The sequence below is a fragment of the Castor canadensis genome, chromosome X (assembly GCF_047511655.1).
Source record: "Castor canadensis chromosome X, mCasCan1.hap1v2, whole genome shotgun sequence".
Lineage (NCBI taxonomy): Eukaryota > Metazoa > Chordata > Mammalia > Rodentia > Castoridae > Castor > Castor canadensis.
The window spans coordinates 19505653-19523843 of NC_133405.1; the positions used below are offsets into that span (position 1 = coordinate 19505653).

At 43.3% G+C, this 18191-nt stretch overlaps 1 pseudogene; it reads left to right on the forward strand.

The window, feature by feature from the left end:
- Window positions 1–335: 335 nt before the first annotated feature.
- Window positions 336–1081, forward strand: LOC109687424 (small ribosomal subunit protein eS4-like; annotated as a pseudogene).
- Window positions 1082–18191: the final 17110 nt, after the last annotated feature.

Here is an 18191-nt window from a genome sequence, read left to right on the forward strand (position 1 = left end):
TCTACAAAATACCTTCATAGAAATGTGGAGATCAGTGTTTGACTGAATAACTAAGGGTTATAGTCTAACCAAGTGGTCTTCACTGTGTATAAAAAACATTCAACAATATGTATGAAAGCTAAACATGCATATATTCTATCATTCAAGAAGTGTCCTTCCAGGATTATACCTAATATAAATCATCAGAAGGCATATTTAGTGGTCATTATAGCATTATTTGTATTACTCTCAAATTGGAAACAAAATCTCCATCATCAGGAGAATGGATAAAACGGATCATATTAGAGTCACAATGTTAAAGAACAAACTACTATTTTTCCATTCCTGGCCCAGCCATGGCTTGTGGTCCCAACCAGCATTTGAAGTGGGTAGCAGCTCCAAAGCATTGGATGCGGACAAACTGACCGGTGTGTTTGTGTCCTGTCCTTTCACCAGCCCCCATAAGCTGAGAGAATGTCTGTCTTTCATCGTTTTCCTAAGGAACAGACTTACGCACACACTGACAGAAGATCTGTATGCAGTGCACCACAATGGAACCTACCTTGCTGGGTTTATGGATGTCAACAGCATCGACAAGACTAGAGAGAATTTTCATCTGATCTATGACACCAACGACCCTTTGCCGTTCATCATATTATACATGAAGAGGTCAAGTACATGCCATGCAAAGTGAGAAAAATCATTGTGGGCACAAAAGGAATCCGTCATCTGGTGACCCATGGTGCCCAAACCGTTTGCTACCCTGACCCTCTCATCAAGGTGAATGGCACTATTCAGATTGGAAACTGGCAAGACAGGCGGTTTCATCAAGTTTGATGCTGGTAACCTGTGTAGGATGACCAGAGGCTCTAACTTAAAAAGAATTGGTGTGATCACCAACAGAGAGAGACGTCCTGGCTCTGTTGATATGGTTCTCATGGAAGACGCCAGTGGCAATGGTTTTGCCACCTGCCTTTCCAACATTTTCATTATTGGCAAAGGCAACAATCCATGGATTTCTCTTCCATGAGAAAAAGGATTCTGCCTCACCATTGCTTAAGAAAGAGTCAGGAGACGGGCTGCCAAACAAAGCAGTGGGTGAAATGGTCTCCAGGTGACATTGGAGAGTACACATGGAGGAATTTTACTTGACTAAAGGGATGTGGCACAATTAAAAACAGAACAAACTACTGTAATATGCAGTGATATGGAGAATCTCACAGATATGAGTACCTAAAAAAGCCATGCACAAATAAGTATGCTCTGTATGGTTCAATTCATATAAAGTTCAAAAATAGACAAAACTAACCTAAGATGTTAGAAATCAAGATAGTATGGGGCTGGAGGTGCGGCTCAAGTGGTAGAGCACCTGCCTTACAAGCGCAAAGCCCAGTGTTCAAACCCCAATACCACAAAACAAAAAAAAATAAAACCCAAGGGACTGCTCAGTGATATGAAGGGTATGCCCATCCTCAGAGGTAGAATGACTCCCCAGCTTCTGTGACAAAATGAAACTCAACTTTGGCTGGGAGCACAGCTCAAGTGGTAGAGTGTCTGCCTAACAAGTGTGAAGCCTTGAGTTCAAACCCCAGTAATGCAAAAAAAAAAAAAAAAGACACTAGTTACCTCAAGGTGGGCGTAACTAACTAGAAAGAGGCATTAAGGAGCCTTCTAGATTCTGGTAATGTGATGTTTCTTTTGTTTATCCCTTTGGTGGTACTGGGTATTGAATTCGGGGGTTTGGGTTTGCTAGGCAGGCACTCTACCACTTGAGCCCCTCCACCAGCACTTTTTGTGTTGGTTATTTTAGAAATAGAGTGTCACCTTATGCCCAGGTGGACCTGGACCACGACCCTCCTGTTTGTGCTTCCCCTCATATCTGGGATGACATCAGACTCACTGTCACTGCACCCAGTCATTGGATGAGATGGTGTCACATGAACTTTTTGCTCAGGCTGACTCTGAACTATGATCCTCCCAATCTCTACCTCCCAAGTAACTAGGATTACAGACTTGAACCACCACACTCCTCAGCAATGTGATCTTTTTTTATTTGAGTGGTGTTTACAGATGCGTGCTTATGTGCGTGTGTCTGCATGCCTGCATAGCTATATAGTTAAGACCTATGTACTTTACATTCAGTTATACCTTAACATTTAAAAAAATAATAATGAAAAAGATTCAGAAAGGCATGAAGAATGAGTTGAAAACAACAAGATGATTTTTAATGTCTAATAATTTTAAAGTAGAGCACGAGAAAGACCTGATTTGGTAGCATGGAGACCAACATGGGGGCTTTAGTTGACCACAAATTCTGTGTGAGTCAGCTGTTGCCATGGCAATTTTAGCAGTTCACGTAATTGGAACTGCTTTAGCAGAGGCGAAGTCTGTTATATTTCATCCTGCTGGCTTCAAATCTTAATTCTGTCACGTAGGACAGAATGGGGTCGTAGAAGGAACTCCTAAGTAGGAAAATGAGTAAAACCTTGGAACTACATAGTGAAGACTATCATTTATAGTGCTCAACAAGAGTCCATCAGGTTGTTTTCTCTCTAACTGGACTTGGGTTTAGAGATCAGATGCAATATTCTCCGAACGTCGCTGACCAATTTAAGAGGATCCTTAGGCTAAGAGTTAAAATGGTAATGAGAAGATTAACCTTGCCATATATGGAGGAGCTTGAGACAAAAAAAAACCCACTAAGGAAGGATGTGGAATGTGTTTTAGTTGGAATATTGGAAGGGCTGGCTTATGGAAGAGGGCGTATTTATTCACTCAAGAGAGCAGAGCTAAGCGGATAGGTATGTGCAATGGTGAACACAACTTGGGCTGTATGTTAAAAAACAAGATCCAAATGGCCCAGGGTCCTACAGAAGCAAGATAGTTGCCTTTCATGGGAAGAGTCTGAGAAGTTCCCTGAAAGGCCATAGTGTGGATAGTGCTCAGAGGATTCCTACTGGATGGTGTCTGAACTGGTGGAGTGACTCAAGTGGTACAGCATCTGCCTAGCAAGTGGGAGGACCTGAGTTCAAGCCCCAGAACCACTAAATGAATGAATGAATAAATAAGTAAATAAATACATGAGTAAAATGGAGTTCAGTTTCCTCTCTATATCTTCACCTACTGGATAGTGTCTCTACCACTTGAGCCACATCTCCAGCCCAGTAACCCCTTTAAAAACACCCTTTCCAAGCACACTCTGCTTGCCCCTCCAAAACGGAAGGCTAGCCATGTGAAATACCCACCAAATCCTTATGCTCACAATAGCTTTTGCTTTAACTGTATCCAATTTAGCAGAATTGATATCAAACATAAAAGATTATGCAGGCATGTTTTGGTCCATCTGACACTGTCCAGAATGCAATGCTTATTTTATTCCCTGGGTGCAAAAAATACTGTCACAAATATCTATGACTCCCAAGTACATAAGGTTATTAAAATACATTCTCTTACTAAAGTAGCACAAAAACATTACATAAACAAATAAAACTAGAAGCAGGCATATTTCGTTTGTTTAAATAACACTAAGGAAGCCCACTGAAGCAAGGCTTCTGATGCCTGGCAGGCAACATGGAGACCATTTATTTCATTGAAGATATGACGTGATAAATTGCCTGTGCTGTACACAATTTTCACTGCAGAAAATAACTCATCTCCTACTCCCATCAGTGTTCTTTCCCACTGACACGTAAGCCAGTTCTGTTATCTCTGGAGTCTGAGCAGGACCAAGTTTGTCCTTTGTGGCTGTTGCTCCAAAGATGCAAAAACTCTAAAACACAAGAATAAACCCACAGAGCATCACTTACTTTTGGATTACTTCTAAACCTCACGTATGTAAATGCATTGAGGTCCAAATACATTGGTAGAACAATAATCTTTTGAGGTAAGCTACCTTGAGAGGAAGAGAGGGCAGAAATATTGCGATCCTATGGAACTTTGGAGTTCTAGAACTTACCAGATTGTGAGTTTGGGAGATTCACTTAACTCTTCAGTTGTCCCATCTGTAAAATATGGATAATAATGCTCCTTCATTGAGTGGTTTTGAAAACTAAGTGATATTGTGAACATTAAGGGGCTAGTTCAGGTCGGTTGATACCAGCAACTATTTGCCAAACACTATTCTCTGTCCTGGCAGTACAGCAGTGAATAAAGGAACTAAAATCCTTTTACTAATAATAGATTCTAAATCTTCTGAGGGGAAACAAAACAAATAAGTAAAATACAGTTTATCTGAAGGTGATAATTGCTCTGGAGAAGACTGAAATGGATGAATTTGGAATGCTGGGGTTAGGGGTGGTGTGACAGTTTTTGATGGGGTGTCACCTAAGATGGTGACATGTGATCAAAGACCTGAAGGGAGGGATTGTGAGCCAGAAGCCATGAGGATAGTTGGAGAAAGGGTTTCAAGCAGGGTGAACAACAATTCAAGAACCTTGAAATAGGGGAGTTCAGAACAGCAGGGAGGGGGTGTGGAATGGTACAAATGACAAGGAGAGAAGCAGGAAAGGAGGTCAGAGAAGTATGGGGGACCAGATCATTCAAGGATTTGTAGTGCCTGGCATGTCACAAGTGTGTATATAATAGGTATTGTTATAACAACATCATCACCACCTAACTTAAATATTCAGAGGATCACCCATTGCTAGGTTGAAAATAAACTACAGAAGGACAAGGGTGGTAGGGCAATCGCCCAAGCAACCAGATGAAAGATCACCGGTGATGGCTTGAACAAGAGGAATAACAGTGGAGGCTGTGAGACATGATCAGATTCTGTATCTATTCTGATAAGGTTAGAGCCAACAGAATTTCCTGATCTAGTAGATGTCGGGAAAAGTCAAAGATGACTAAAGTTTTGGTGCCTAAGCAGCTGGCAGAATGAGATTGACATAAGGTAGATGAAAACTCTGTAGATGGAGCAGATTCTAGAAGATCAGAACTAGTTTTGAAACATGGCACATTTGAGGTATTCACCCATGTGGACAGGTGAAGCAGCAGTTGGATATGGAAATCCAGAGTGCAGGGAAGAGGTCCATGCTGGTGTTATCACTGTATGGACTATGTGGGAGAATTTCAGAACTCGATAAGTTCATGAAGGAAAAGGGGCTGAGCCCTGTGCACTCGTGTTAGGAAGTCAGAAAGAATAGGCAAATCCATAGCAAAGCAGATTTATGGTTGCTGGGGGCTGGGACTGGGGATGGGGCATGAGTACTAACAGGTGAAGGAGTGGTTACTTTTTGGGGATGTTGACAATATTCTGAAATTAATGGCAATGGTGGCATAACTCTATGAGTCTATGAGAAACTGCTTCACTGTACACTGTAAAGCAGTAAATTTTATGGTATGTGTATTATATCTCAAGTTTTTTAAAAAGAAGTCAAAGGAGATTGAGAAGGAATGGTCAGGGAGGTGGCAAGAAAACAGGAGTAGAAGGCTGGGCATGGTGGCCTATGCTTATAATCCAAACCATTCAGGAGGCAGAGATCAGGAGGATTGAGGTTCAAGGCCAGCCCAGGCAAAAAGTTAGCAAGACCCCATCTCAATCAATAATGTGGGTATACTGGCATGCATCTGTGGTCCCAGCTATATGGGAGGCCTTAGATAAGAGGATCAAGGTCTGAGGCCAGCACCAGGGCAAAAATGGGAGACACTACCTGAAAAATAACTAAAGCCAAAAAGGGCTGGGGCCATGGCTCAAGTGGTAGGGTGCCTGCCTCGCAAGCATGAGTCCATGAGTTCAAACCCCAGTACCACCGAAAAAAAAAAAGAAGAGTAGACTATCCTGTCCTGGAAGGCAAGTGAAAAAACAAGTATTTCAACAGGAGTATCTGAAATGCTGTTGAGATTTTACCTAGGTTGAGGGCTAAGGCTGTACCATTGCATTTAGCATCATGAATGTCACTGATGACCTGACAAGAGCTCTTGAGGCATAATGGTGAGGGTGAAAACCTGACTAAAGTGAGATGGGAAAGAATCTTCTTGGTAACTGTTGGAGAATGTTAGGAGCTAAGTCTTTTCTTGAAGAGTCAGACATTGTTCCATCTTTCTATAGAAATGGTCCTGCCATAAAACCATACAGGAGGTGAAGGGGTACAGATGTGCTCCAGCTCATACATGAAGATGGGAAGATAGGATGCTCATACCATCCATTTGAAACCAGGAGCCCCAAGGGCTGCTAACATCACACAGAGACATTGTCACACTTCCACGCCTCCTAATGGAAGTACACACCAATACCAATGAAGCGCTTTTGCCCGAAAATATAAAACCAAATTTGATTAGCCTTCTACATCCACCCAGCAATGTTCAGGAAATGCAGGAAACAAGACAGTAAGTGACACCACAGGGATGCAGTCAGCAAACACCAGCCATTAGAAAATTGTGTAGGATGAATGACCAGTTTTTCCAGCAAATAAATTCTAAGGGAGAAGGGGTGGAGAGAGAACTTACATAAAAGAGACATGTCAATGAATTGCAATGTGTGGACCTAATTTGGTTCTTAATCTAAACAAATTTTTCTCAAAGTTATGGCATTATGAGACAATTTTAAGTTTGAATACTGGCTGGTAATAAGGATATATTTTACAGATCCATAGTGAATTATGGTACAGTGAAAATTATACAATCTGTGGGATTTGATTCAAAATAATATGGGAGAGGGTGGGTGTGTTGGCTCAAACCCGGAATCCTAGCTACTTTTAAGGCAGAGTTTGGGTGGATAGAGATTCCAGACCAGCCCAGGCAAAAAGTTAGCAAGATCCCATGTCAACCAATGCCTGTCATCTCAGCTATGCAGGAAGTGTAAATATGATGATCACAGTCCAGGCTAGCTCTGGCATAAATGTGAAACCTTATTCAAAAAATAACTAAAGCAAAAAGAGCTTGGGGAGTGGCTCAAATGATAGAGTGCTTGTCCAGCAAGTGTGAAGGCCCTGAGTTCAAACCCCAGTCTCACCAAAAAATAAAATAAAATAATTTGAGAGAGAAATGGGTGGGCAGACAGATGAAAACCTGGAACCATGACTGTATAATTTTTGAAGCCGGCCAGTAAATACATGGGATTAATTAGATTATTATTTCAACTCCCTAATATACTAAACAGTCTCATTTTTATATATGCTTGAAATTTTCCATAATAAAAAAAATTAAATATGTGATAGAAATGTGATAAAATACCAATAGTTCATTCTGGGTAATGGAACACGATCGTTTATTATATTATTCTCTGCAGTTGTCTATATTTTCACAATTTCTCACATAATCCCGACAAATTTTTAAATATAACCAAAGAATCTTAATGTATTACCTTCTACTTTTTGGTATCTATGGTGTCTAGAATTTTTTCTGGTCTATTTTTTTTTTTTGGTAGTACTAGGGTTTAAACTCAGGCCTTATACCTTGAGCCACTCCATCAGCCCTTTTTTTGTGATGGGATTTTTCGAGATAGGGTCTTGAGAACTATTTGCCTGGGACTGGCTTCGAACCGCCATCCTCCTGATCTCTCCCTCCTGAGTAGTTAGGATTATAGGCGTGAGCCACCAGCACTCAGCTTGGTCTTTATATTTTTAAGTGTATTTTTCAGCTCTGGGACTTTAACTCATGGCCTCATGCTTGCAAGGCAGGCACTCTGCTACTTGAGCCATTCCTCCAGACCCTATTTTGGTCTTCATGTTATAAGTTTTCCCATTTCCAGTGCCCTCTGGCACTGCACACTCCTTGCCAACTGTCTTTCTGCATCTTTTCCATACATGTATAATATATTAGTGAGAGGGAAAATATGAATATGAATGAGATGAGAGAACGTGGAGGCAGTGAGTCTATACAACTGTTTTAAGAGGCTTTAGCGTAAAAGAAAAGAGAAAAATGGGCTAGTTGTTAGAGAGGGAAGTGGGTCAAGAGATCTGTTTGTTTGCTGATGGAAATAGTCTAATAGATCAGGAAAAATCAATGATTTAGAAAAAAAGGGAGGGTTTTTTCTGTGTGTGTGGCAGTACTGGGAATTGGATTTAGGACCTTGTGCTGCTTGTGAGGCAAGCACTCTACTACTTGAGCCTCATCCTCAGCTCATCTCTACTTTAGTCTATTTTTCAAATAGGGTCTCACACTTTTGCCTGGGGCTAGTCTCAGTCTGCAGTCCTCCTACCTCTGTCTCCTAAATAGCAGGGATTACAAATGTATACCACCATACCCAGCCAAAATGTTTTGCTAGTGTATATTTACTGTACAATTTGAGGGTTTTCATTGTGATTTTTCCTTACATGCATAAAATGTACTTTGATCATACAAACCCCGTCTATTTCTGTTTGTTATCACCTCTCCCAATTAAAAAAATTTAAGCCTGTTTCATTATGGCACTTTCATATGTGCAGTCAACATACCTCTATCATGTTCATACCCCATTACCTTCTCTTTTCTCCCCCCTCTTCCTGCTGATTCCCCCTGTCAAATAGTCAAAGGGGAGTTTTTTAAATAGCCATTTACTTGAGTAGGTGACAGCCTGAGAATCTAGTGAACAAGTAGAAGAGCTCCCCTTAAACAGGAGATAGACATTTCTTCCATTGGAATGTATGTGGTGGTGGCAGCTTTTGGAACTTCTTTTTATCTTCTTATTGCATCTGTTTCTCAATAAACAAGGAAACAAGATCGTGTACTAAAAGTGAAGATGTAGGAGGAGGTATTGGAGGTCTGAGGAGAGAGGAGGAGACTGGAGGCAGCCCACAAGAAGAGTCAGAGAGTGAATATCCTACTGCCAGGCGGTAAGAAGGACCCACTTGTGCTTGGTGGACATGAATGTAAAATGAGACTGTCACCAGGCATCACGATTACAGCCCTGGGTGCTTACCAGGAAGACATTTGAATTTCACTAGGTTTGAAGTGTACAAGGCAAGTATGGATGCAAGAAGGAAAGGGGTTGGAGTGTGTGCACGGGAGTTGTTACAGAGATGGAGCATGGAATGTAGGCTCCATGTGGTGGTGAGAGAGACATCAAGGAGGTGGGAGATGGTGAAAAAGCAGTAGAGTCAATGGGTTGGAAGTCTCATGCAGTCAGATAGACAGTTGGAGTCACCAGTGGGTATGAGCTGGGCGTGCTGGCCTCCTACCTAGCTTCTCAATAAGACATTGAATATTTGGGTTAAAAAAATGGTAATGACCAGGGTACAGTCATGGAAGTGAGTGGTTGAGGTGAGGCTGGGACAGAAAGGACACTGGAGGAAAGTGGGTCAAGGAATGAAGAAACCAGGGGCAGAAGGATCTTCTTCGTGAATGCTACCATGGCAGTGGTGGTATGAGAAGAAGTTGTGGTTGTGGTGGCAGCAGGAACAAGTGCAGCTGTGACTGTCGCTGTTATGAGGAGGGATTCGAATGCAACTCTGAAAAGAGGTCAAATATCTCCTATCGAGGACTTCTCAACAGGAGGAGTGGCTCGAGAGATAGAGTTCAAAGTCCTGAGTTCAAACCCCAGTACCACCAGAGAGGGCTTTTCTGACCATCCTGGTTAGGAGCCTCTCTCACACGCTGTCCCTCCCCCATCATTGTGATCCCATTACCCTATTTTATTTTCTTTAACGTACTCAATGCTGTCTGAAAAAAATGCCATGATTAGCTAGTTGTTTCTTACTTATGGTCTGTCTTGTCCAGTAGAATGTAAACTCCATGAGTTTCTCCTCTCCACGGCTTTATTCTCAGGGTCCATACAGTGTACTTAGTCATACTTTAAAGTGTGCAAAAAATGCGTGAGTCCTATCATGAGTGTACTGTGTCCACAGTGGACAGATCTCCTATAGTGTGATTATGGTTTGGCCCCTCTGAAACTCATTTTGAAAATGAATTTCCATTAAGAGATATTAAGAGGTTCTGGACCAGGTAGGACCTTTAAGAAGTGACTGGAACTCTGCCCTCATGGCATCATAGGTTAGTGGATAGTGGATCTGTGATAAAAAAAACCTTGACTACGTCTCTCACACACAGTTCCTATCTCTTGCCATGTGAGGCCTGTGCCACTTTGGTACCTTCAAAGCAAGAAGGCCACCACCAGACATGGCCACTCAGCTTTGACCAGAACCATGAGGCAAAACAAGCCATTTTCTTTATCACTTAGTCTGCAGTATTGTATAGTTAGTAACAGAAAATGGAGTAGTACAGAAACCTTTGTGAGAATAGCCAAGTTATGGAAACAGCCAAGATGCCCCACCACTGACGAATGGATCAAGAAAATGTGGTATTTATACACAATGGAATTTTATGCAGCCGTGAAGAAGAACAAAATGTTATCATTCGCTGGTAAATGGATGGAATTGGAGAACATCATTCTGAGTGAGGTTAGCCTGGCCCAAAAGACCAAAAATCATATGTTCTCCCTCATATGCGGACATTAGATCAAGTGCAAACACAACAATGGGATTGGACTATGAGCACATGATAAAAGCGAGAGCACACAAGGGAGGGGTGAGGATAGGTAAGACACCTAAAAAATGAACTGGCATTTGTTGCCCTTAACGCAGAGAAACTAAAGCAGATACCTTAAAAGCAACTGAGGCCAATAGGAAAAGGGGACCAGGAACTAGAGAAAAAGTTAGATCAAAAAAGAATTAACCTAGAAGGTAACACACACACACAGGAAATCAATGTGAGTCAATGCCCTGTATAGCTATTCTTATCTCAACCAGCAAAAACCCTTGTTCCTTCCTATTATTGCTTATACTCTCTCTTCAACAAAATTAGAGATAAGGGCAAAATAGTTTCTGCTGGGTATTGAGGGGGTGGGGGGGAGAGGGAGGGGGCAGAGTGGGTGGTAGGGGAGGGGGTGGGGGCAGGGGGAAGAAATGACCCAAGCATTGTATGCACATATGAATAATAAAAAAATAAAAATTAAAAAAAAAAAGAAACCTTTGTGAGAAACTTGGAAAGTTGAGGAACCAAAATGCGTTCAGGAAACACTGCTCTCATGTAAAATAAGGATGAGAAGGTGATGTTTGTAAACTGTAGAGGACTCAGTTATGAGTCTTCCACTTCTGCACAGTGTGGTCACTTTTTCCCTTCAGGACAGTGTTAGATGCTACATGAGGAATTAATATACAATTCACCTGAGTAAGCCCTCCACTGCCCCCCCCAAGCACATCCCATGAGTCTTCAGTTTCTGGTAAAAGAACCTGTTGCCCTGGGGCACACTGCAACCTTGGGCTGTACTCCACCCTGCAAAGTATTCCTGTCCCCATGGGACCCCACCTCCACCCCTTCACATCCTATTCTCCTCTCCACTAGCTCCAGTGGGCTTCCAAGCCCCTCATGTCTGCCGAAATAGCTCTTGCCAAGGACACGAGTTGCCCTTCTACCCAATTCACCCATCATTCCATTGTTTCCACGTCAATACTCACAATAGCATTAAATGCTCCTTCCTAAAACATTTTCTTTTCTCAGTTGCTTCAAAGAAACAGTTGGATTTACGCCTTATCTCGCTAGCTGCTCCTCCTCCTCTACTTGACCTCTAAATGTAGTGACTGGGGGCCTAAGAGCTCAGTGGTGGCCCTCCTTCTTCTTTGCTGTCACACTCTTTCTGCCTGTTTCCCTTGGTGTTGCCTCTCCACTCCCATGGCCTCAATGGTCACAATTCTCAACTCTTTACTGACAGCTCTTCCTAGTCTAGAACTCTCCCCTGGCCTCTAGACTCCCATATTCCCATGTCCTCTGGCTGAGAACGTCAGAACAGAGATCTCCCTCTTGCCTCCATCCCTTCACCAAACCTCTTACTCCATCTCTGCCATCTCTTTAAATAGCACCAGCATATATCTATCTGTTCCTCAAGCCAAAAACTAGAAGTCATCATTGATGCCTCTCTCTCCATCAGTCACCTCCATATACAAATCCCTCATTGAGCCCTCTCAGTTTTACCTTCCAAGTAGCTCATGAATCTGTCCTCCTATCTTTGTCTCCATCCACCACCCTCGTCTAAGCCGATGCCCCCTCTTACCCAGGTAACTGGATTCAACTCCTAACTGAACTTCCTGCCTCCACTCTTCCCACAGCAGCTAGAGCAGTGATTTTTTTCAAAACAAATTGCATTATGTCGCTCTCCCACTTAACATTGTTTAGTCTCGTCTCCCGTAGCCCCGCTCCCTTCCTCAAACTCAGAGAACGTTTCTTGGTCCCTCAGATATATTTACGCACTGTGAGCACTTGTCCTTCACATTTGTTGTTCCCTCTGCTTGGAGTCGCGGGGGACACTCTTCTGCCCGCCCCATCTTCAGTCTGTTGACCTGGCTAACTTCAATGCCACTTCCTTCAGGAAGGCTTCTCTGGTCCTTGCACTCAGCCTTTGGGGCCTTACTCCATGTTTCCAGAGAGCTCTGTGTACTCTTCTTGTCATAACATGGACCTAGCTGTATTATAACTGCCTATTTGTGTCTTCCCATCTGAATTCTTGCTTTGGCAGGAAGGCACCTCTTCTTTTTTGTTCCTCTCTGCATGTCTAGTGTCTGTCTCATTGCAGGGTCTCTGCATCAGCTCATCCAAATACCCAGAATTCTCTCCACCCTCACCTTTAACTGTCTGGCTATTCATCCTTCATATCTCAAGTTAAAGGTCATTCCTCATAGATGCTGTCTCTGACCATGCTGTGTGAACTAGCCACCCAGTCACTCCATCATGTCATTCTATTTTCATTCTGTGAGCTGCACTTGCCACTCTTGGCTGTTTTCCTTATTTGTGGGTTTCATTTTTTTTTGTTTGTATATAGTCTATTTTCTTAGCAGGAAGGTGTACTCCATGGGGACAGGGCATTTTTTAATCTCGTCCCACATTGTAAAACAGCATCTAGATTAAAATTTAGCACTTGAATGTTGGCTAGAATCACATTAGATGAGTTGAATGAACGGACTGAGGAATAATGATTAAATCAATCACCAAGCCAAAGGTCACAAGCTCAGAGGAGAGCAGCAGTCCTCACGTGAAAGGTGGTAAACCAAGACAGGAGGCTCATCCGGGGCCTTAGCTGGGTCATCGGTTATTTCCTAAGGGCTGTGGCCTTCAGTCTTCAGGCATGAATCACTTCTGTCATTCATTAAAGGATGACACTGGGGAAGGTTCTTTAAAAAAAAATTACCAAATAGAGCAGACCCTTCTTGATCTGAGAAGAGCAAAAGCCTACCACCACGCGATGGGCTGAAGGAAGGGGTTAACAAGGGGTAGCTTCTCAGAACTTTTGGTGGGTGCCGAAGGCTTGCTAATCAGTGACAGTAAGAATTGGGACACAGATGTCACATGAACACTCATAAAAAAACAGAATACCATTGGCTAATGACAAGGCCCAGGGCAGGACTGAGTTGTCCAGAGGTCTATGGCCCTTTTGAACAGTCTTGGCTTGGGTGGTGAAGAGGAATATTGGCTAACAGCCTCCACATTCCATTGCTGCCTTGCCTCTAGCTGTCTGAAATCCCCCACCTTCTGACTCCTCATGTCTCCCACCCTCGCACTACCAACAGCAAGAAGCTCTGCCCATAGGAACGTGTCTGACCTATTAAACAGAACTGTTCACTCCTATGAATACTAAGAAGTGAACCTAAATAGAGCCCTTGCTAAGACAATCTCTCTCTCAACTAAGGCACTAGACCTCCCTTCTTTCTTTAAAACTGCAAACTAAAGAAAGAGCTCTCTAGAAAAGAGCCTCTCCCACCCCTCCCTTGGTGCTGAGCCATGCCAGCTTGGAACTCTCCCAAGGACCAGTAATGCCAGGCTTTTTATGAACGGAACACAAGTTCCTTCACGTGCGGCCTGACTGATGGAAATCTGTGGGATTTAACCCTTGGAGGAGTCACACCCCAAAGCCGCCTCATTATTAAGTACTACCAGAATAGACACTAAGCTCAAACTATAAAGGCAAACACCCCAAAGTCCCACTTGCTTGCTTTTTTTTACCTATTATTGTGGTATGTTACACAAACAATAGAAGACACAATTCCTGCCCTTGAAAGGGCCCAGTGGAACCAGGCCACCATATGTGCAAAGAACATCTGTGTTAAGCATGTACAGACAAACATGATGTGACCAGCAGGCTCTCTCTGCACCGCCTCTGGTGGGTGTGTGATCATAGGCTCTCAGCTTTCTTTTGGGTACTGAGTCACAGCAACCTGGTTCCACTCCTCACCCAAGACTAGAGAGCAGCTCAAGTTTAACTTCTGGCCCCTGGAATAAGACAAGAACATGTCAGAACAAAACAGCCTCCCAACCCAAACTACCCTCCAATCAAGTCAGATCTAGGGTGTGCAGAAGCAGGCACAGTGGGGAGGAATTTACACTTGTGGCTCCAGTCCTGCATCCTCCTTGCTTCTTAAGAGTCAGTTCGATCATTCTCAGTCACGCGAGCTCGTGTAGTTTAACGGGAAGTACGTATACAAACATGGAACTGGGTAAGCCTGACACTCTGACAGAGCGGAAACCAGTGAAGCAATGTGAGCCCATCAAATTTAGATATTTTGTGGGGGAGGAAGTAGTCTTGATGAAATGAAAAGATAGGAGCAAGAAAAGAAAGAAAGAAAGAAAGAAAGAGAACGAAAGGAAGGGAAGGGAAGGAAAGGAAAAGAAAGGACAAAAAAAGCAACTTGCTTAACTGGTTATCTTTTTGCTTCAGGACTAACCACACAATACCCACTTTGCAGAATGAGATTAAGGCAAATGAGAAAGCAGAAATGTGAAGCAGTAAGCAGGCATTTCATGGTTTTCCAAAACCACTAAACTCCACACTCCCTCCACTACAGCAATCCAGGGCACACAGATGTCCATGGGACGAGACATGGCCACCACCTCCACTCTTTCCCAACAATGCCAGGCCCACCCCCAGCATACCACATTCCAGCCCCTAAGGGGACTCTTTCTCATCCAAACTTGGTCATGAGGCATGGAACTGAGCGGAGGGCTTCCTTGTCCGTTAGGCCAGGCCACTTTTAGCTGAATGGGTTCAGTGCACCAATCCACAGAAAAATCCACTGACAGCAGCTGTGAAGAGAAGGGGAAATACAGGACAGATGGTAAAGTCATTTGAAGTATGGAAGCAATCTTTAAAACGAGAGGAGAGTCACATACTGAGCGTTTCATCTTGTGAGAAATGTGACATGGCCCAAATGCTGAAAACACACACAGGCAAACCCCAAAGTTTTAGATGTTTCCAAAGTAGAAAACCTTGACACTCAATTCATTTGAAGGGGTCACCTTGCCTCTGAAGGCATCATATGTTGGGTGTCTTTTATGGGACTTCCTTTAGAACCTGTTGGCAAATCCTTGGAATATCCTTAGTGCTTGATTTGTTATTGTTGTTGGTGGTTTTTAGAATTGGCTAACATTGACTCCTGCCAATTAGGCAGATGTTCTAACAAGGAGGCACCACTTTGGGTCCAGGAAGAGGGCGAGGTGGATTTTCTCAGGTGTCACGTAGCTTGTTCTAAAGAACAGCCCTTGCAACGTCCAGCCCACTGGCACCAGCTTTGGAATAAGTGTGCAATCTCCCAAGGGACCTTCTTGGAAGGGCAATGTGTCTGATGTCATACAGTAAATATGAAAACTCTGATATGCTTAGTAAAAATCAGTCTCTACTTTCTTGTATCACGTGTTTGGGGAGGAGGGGATGGGAATGGGCTGTGGTACTCTGAAACATGACATGTCACTCTGTTCACATGCCTCTTCCTAAGGGTAGAAGGAGAAGAGCAGGAATCAGCAAACTTTTTCCATAAGGACCACATGGTAAAGATTTTCAGCCTTGTTGGCCACCTGGGCTCAGTCAATCAATCCAACTACATTGTAAGGTGGTGCAAAAGTGGCCGTGAACAATACTCAAGCAAATGAGTACGGCTGAGTGCCAGTAAAATTTCATGTGCAAAATCAGTGAGACCAGATTTGTTCTGGAAGCAGGGACATGGTCCTCAGGTGCTAGTTTTATGACCCCCACTTTTGTGCAAAGCAGACACGTGTTTGTGGACTTCTTGTTCAACAGTCTCCAGACAACTTTCTGGAAAGTAAGGGGGCCAGCAGCCGTCCCTGGGCTCCCATTATCACATCTCTTCAACCATTCTCTGTTGGATCCCATGATGTCATTGTGAAATGCAGTGGGTCATTGACAGGGTCACATTACTCAGAGGAAAAACAGGATGTTTGACACCTAAAATACTTAGAACGAGCCAGAACTCATCTCTGCAAAAATGCTCTTATTTAGTGAGTAGCAAGCAGGAAAATAGGGAGAGCAGTAACAGGAGGCAGAAAGGAACAGCCACTCATGGACAAGGCACAGTAGGCCGGGCTCAAATGGCCGGCCTGCTGCCCTGGAAAGAGCATGCCTGCTTGCAGCTGTCACTTCAGTGGACAGATGACTTCATTTCAGCTCCCCCCAAATCAAAAGGCAATAATCTCTCACTCAGGAGAAATAACATATGGTAGATGCTTTGAAAAGTTGCAAGGAAGGTAGGAAGTACTTAGGGGAAAAAACCACTTCCAAAAGCATGAAATTTGTCTAGAAAAGGATCAGGCAGTTTCTTTGAAATACCATAGCTTCCTGAAAAACCGAGTCTAAACCAGCAGGATTAGGTAACAAGAGAGACATTGTGAAGTCCAGCTAACCAGGAGCTCTTCTTTCTGGTGTTTTCAGACCTTTAGTGCAGCTCAAATCCCCAATAATTATTCCCAGCGCTGTCCCATGACCTGCATTTCTCTCTATCTTGTACTTCAGGCTCAAAAATTCAGGTCTTTAAATTCCTCCCTTTGCTCAGGTAGGATTCTTGTTCTGGAAGGGCCTTCTAGCACTTCACGTATTAGCCTCGTCTGAATGTTTCCAGGCTCTCATAGTCCTTTCCTGTTACACCTTGGGAATTTGTACATATGTCTTCTGTTCTATTTGCCATGCAGTGACTTATTTGATGTTGTGACTTATTTCTTCTACTAGACGGTGAGATTCTTGCTGTCTATTGCCTCTGGCTCCCCACACTGTAGACCGTGCTGGGCTTGTGGGAAGAGCTCTATACACATTTGTGGAAATGAATGTCCAAGAGTGGGGGGAACTGGTCCAGTTGTTCTCCTTTGGACCAGAACTATGTTGCTTAGGGCTAGCTTAAGTCAGGGCTCCAGGTTGAAGTCTCTAGAACAAAACCACCTGCAGCCTGGGGCTGCTCAGGGCGGGGCTCTCTGCTCTACTGAGTTCTTAACATAGCACTTTCTCTCACTCTGTTAACCAAACTGTTATATAGCAAGATTTCTGGTCCAATTGCTGAGATTCTGCCAGCCAGTCCACCTTCTTAGCCTTCAGTTTCCATCTTAAATGTCCCCTCCTCTGAGAGGCCTTTCCTTACTACCCAGGCTTGGCTTGGTCTCTCTATTACTCTGTCTTGGCACACTGTTCTTTTGCTTTCTACCATTTATCACACTCTACAAGGGTTTTTAAATATTTTTTGCTTATCTTCCTGTCCCACTGTAAGTTTAGCTTCGTGAGGACAAGGGACTGTCATCATTGTACTCACTGTTGTAGTCCTGGCCAAGCACCAGACTTGGCATCCAGCAGGCATTTAATAAATACCTGTTGAGAGAGTGAAGGCATGCCGTGAGGTCAGAGTAAGCAAACACTCATGGAATGCCTCATCCAGCCCCATTGCCTGCAGGCACACAATAAATGTGTTCCTCAGGAACATCCCCTCAAACACTCTAATCCCAGGAAGCAAGTAAGATGACAAGTGACAATTCTTCCCCCTCCTCCACTGCAGCACTTACAGAAATGCATCCTTCCACCCACACACCAATGTAAAGGGACACCAATGTCAAAAGGAAGGCAATTGTCTTCACTGATGTACAGATAAGTCGTGTTCAGAAGTCAACAGCCTTCTTGTTCCCTTCAAGTGTGACCAAAGCTAAATTCCCCACAGCTTGATCCAACAGGAAAATGAAAAAGGCTCACACATAACCTTAAAAGTGGATCTGACCACATGTGTTAGTTATCTAGATTTAGCATTCCACAATGTATATATAATTCAAAATGTTGTGTAGTACAGAATAAATGCACACAAATTTATCTAGCCATTTAAGCATAAATAAACACATTTTTTAAAAAGTGGATCCAACCGTGGTAGAGCAAGGGACAGGCCCAGAGCAAGAGACTATGCCCATATAAGGTTCCACACACAGCAACCAGCAGAGCCGGAGATAATTTGGCACCTCTCAACAAAGACCAACAGGGTTGCTTTCGGGGC